The 3,607-nt window shown below is 46.2% G+C and overlaps 1 long non-coding RNA gene across 1 annotated transcript in view; it reads right to left on the reverse strand.

Annotated features, from left to right (window-relative positions):
• Positions 1-3,079: 3,079 nt before the first annotated feature.
• Positions 3,080-3,607, reverse strand: part of LOC102495809 (uncharacterized) — a 6,785-nt gene continuing 6,257 nt past the window's right edge. The window contains exon 4 of the long non-coding RNA XR_336490.2: positions 3,080-3,150. This is a non-coding gene — a long non-coding RNA (uncharacterized LOC102495809). The remainder of the gene's footprint in view (positions 3,151-3,607) is intronic.

The raw sequence follows: 3,607 nt of genomic DNA on the forward strand, positions 1-3,607 counted from the left end.
CACAAGATCAAAACACAAAAGTTAACTTGAAATGGAGTGTAGACCTAAATGTAAAAACCCAAACTATGATATAATGGTCCAACAGATGGTATAATGGTTGCTGGGCTCCCACATAGCCGATCGATCATGGTTTGAGTCTGGACCCAGGGGCTTAAAACTCAAGCCAGGCATGTGTGTGTGCGTGCCCAAGATCCCGAGAGGAGAATGGAGGAGAAGGGATTGCAGCACGGCCATCCCCCCTGGGGGTGATTTCTTGCTTTCTGCCTCTGTCTCTCTAGTAAGTGCATGTACCCTATAGCAAAAATCTCTCTCTAAAAAAAGGGTTCCAGCAGTTGGCATAATGGCTATGTGGCTGGACTCCCATGTAGTTGACTGCAGTTCAAGTCCTGGACCTGGTGGCTTAAACTCACGCCGGGCGTGTGTGCATGCGTGCCCAAGATCCCGAGAGGAGAATGGAGGAGAAGGGATTGCAGCAGCATGGCCATCCCCCCTGGGGGATGATTTCTCGCTTTCTGTCTCTCTGTCTCTCTCTGTCTTTCTGGTGAGTGCACGCGCCCTATAGCAAAAAAAAACCTCTCCAAAAAAAGAAAAAAAGGAAAAAAAACTATAAAGTTTATGGAAGAAAATATAGGAGTAAATCTTTGTGAACTTGGGGCTAGCAAGGGCTTCTTTTCTTTTTTTTTTTTAGAGATATTTTTACTACAGGGGACGTGTACTCACCGGAGAGACAGAGAGAGACAGAAAGCGAGAAATCACCCCCCCTGGGGGGAGCGGGGGGCAGTGATGGCCACACTGTGATTCTTCACCTCCATTCTCCTCTAGGAGATCTTGGGCATGCATCACATGAGCCCAGTGTGATTTAAGCCTCTGGGTCCAGGGCTCGAACCACGGCCAAGGTCCCAAGAGAAGAATGGAGGGGAAGGGATTGCAGCATGGCCATCCCTCCTTGGTGGTGATGTCTTGCTTTCTGTCTCTCTGATGAGCGCACACATCCTATAGCAAAAATCTTTCTTAAAAAAATAGTACGATTAATCAAAAAGAAAAATCAAAATTAAAAACTTCTCTTCAAAGGACCCAGCCACACTGTACAGGCAGTGGGGTACTGCTATGTAACACAGGAGCCATATGGGAGGCCTGGGTTCAGATCCTCGGTCACCTGAGTAACTCAGAGAAACCCAAGATCCTGGCCTACTGGGAGGCCGGAAAAGGATCTCGGCATGGTGGGACCCTGTTAACGATGCTTTTCTCTCTCTCTAGATCTCCCTACCTCTATCCCCAATGAAAGAATGAAATAAAATAGATTTAAAAAATGCAGACATTATTGAGAAAATGAAAAAACAAGCCACAAATCAGGAGAAAATAGCCACAATATATGAAATAAACAAAGGATTTGTATCCAAAATATATAAATAACTTAAAACACAATAATAAAATGATAACCTAATTTTGAAAATGGGCAAGTTAATTGAACAGATACTTTTCAAAAGAAAATGCCCAAGTAAAAAACAAGCACATGAAAAGGGGCTCAACATCACCAGCAATCAGGGAAACGGGTTAGAACCACAATGAGACATCACAACACATCCAATAGTTAAAGTTTAAAAAACTGACACCACCAAGAATGTGGAGCAACTGAAACGCCCCTACGCTGCTCATTCATCATGGGAGTGTACATGAGAAAACAGTCCAGACGGTTCATACCGAGTTAAACATACACTGGCTATATGACTCAGCAACTCCACTCCCAGGTTTGAGAGAAATTAAAACATACAACCCTTAAACAGTGAGACACAAATATCCATAAGCATTTTATACATAATAGCCCCTGAAGTGGAAACAACCCATATGTCTATCAGTAAATCTGTCCTTTTTTTTAAAGTATAATGCATACCTACCATGAAATATTTTTTAGCACTTAGAATGGACTGACTACCACTCTCCTCAACAGTATCCTCAGCAAAAGAAGTCAGACACAAACACTATATACTGTGCGGTTTTCATTTATATATAGAATCCTAGAACAAAATTATCTGCAGTGACAGTAGTTACCTGGGCTGGGGCTGGGGAAAATGGGACTGGCTGCAGAGGGCCCCCATGGGAATTTTCGGAGGGTGGCAAGCATGTTCTATTGTTGATTTGGATTGTGTTCACCCAGGTGTATACATTTTTAAAAAATTTATCCAACTATACCCTGAAAATGGGTGAATTTATTGTATGTATTACTATATAAAACACCTCAATAAAGCTGATTTTTTGAGATGGAGAGAAGAGGAGAACTAGAGGCACTGAGTATGGGGTAGGAGCTTTGTGGCTGATGCAGAGCCCGGAGCGGGGCATAGAGAAGTCGTTGGCACGTGTTTGGATCCATGAAGGAACACGGGGGAGGGAGGAGAAAGGAGCAGCCGAAGAGAGAGATGGGAAAGAGATCCCATGAAGACAGTGCTCAGGGGTGGTCAGGTGTGGCCCCTCCAGCGTCCCCCCCAGCCACTCGCAAGCTCTCCACCTTCTCACAGTCTCTGTGAAGGAGGGAACGTTGGTAGGGGAACTCCTGGGATTGAGACAAAGCCCAGGAAGACAAGCCATGACAAGGGCTGGAGTGTCCCCCCAGGTGAGGGTGAGGGTCTGCTGTGGCTGCCTGGTGGGGAGGGGCGGGCACGCCTGCCGGGAGTGTGGGGCCTGGGGAGGCTAGACTGACCAGCTTCTGTGCAGTGTCTGTAGCTATTGTTCCCCAGAAAGAATAGCTGGTCTCAGGGTCTTCAGCGGGACAGCAAATGGGACTTCCTCTTTGCATTTACTGTTTATCCCAATTCCAGGGACCGCCCTGGAGGAAGGAGCTGCAGACCCCTGTTCCCTGCCCTATAGAACCACAAAGATAATTTACTGGGCCCCAGATACAATAGCACACAGTGACTGATGACGGGATGCCCAGTCTAGGCTGCAGTTCCAGGATGCAGAAAGAGGTCAAGGTCAAGGTCACAGGGCACTGAGCTGGGAGGGGCCACGGCCCAGCAGTTTCGGGCATTGTAAGCAGCACAGGAAGCACACTTGTTATTCTAAACATTTGTATTTATTTTTATGAGCATTTTCTATTTATATCGTGTTTTCCGTTCACCATGGGCCTGCACAAAGCTTTCTTCTTGGTGTGTCTTTCTAAAGAAGAGGAATAATGAAATAATTAATCAATTCTATGTAAATATAGCAAAAATCACGGACAGCGTGCAAACAACTCTCTCTCTCTCTCTCTCTCTCTGCCTCGCTCATGGAAGAACAGGAAGGAAGGCATTTAGAGGACATTGGTAGATCGCTTCCCCATCTGTCAGTTAGGACCTGGGCCTCCCAAGGTTACACAAAAGTCTCTGGTGGGGGGAGGCAGCCTTGAACAGACACTGGCTTCTCACAGTTCTCGAGGAAATCCCAGGTCTAGATGCCAGGGACTCAGTGACTGCTCAGGGAGCGCTCTCCACCCGGCTTGCCTGCAGCCCGCTTTCCACCGTGAGTGGCAAACCCACAGGCACTTTTTTTTTTTTTTTTTTTTTTTTTTTGAGAGGTTTTTGCTATAGGGCGTGTGTGCTCTCCAGAAAGACAGAGAGAGAGACAGAAAGCAAGA

Source organism: Tupaia chinensis, unplaced genomic scaffold (genome assembly GCF_000334495.1).
Source record: "Tupaia chinensis unplaced genomic scaffold, TupChi_1.0 Scaffold139245_1, whole genome shotgun sequence".
Taxonomy (NCBI): Eukaryota; Metazoa; Chordata; class Mammalia; order Scandentia; family Tupaiidae; genus Tupaia; species Tupaia belangeri.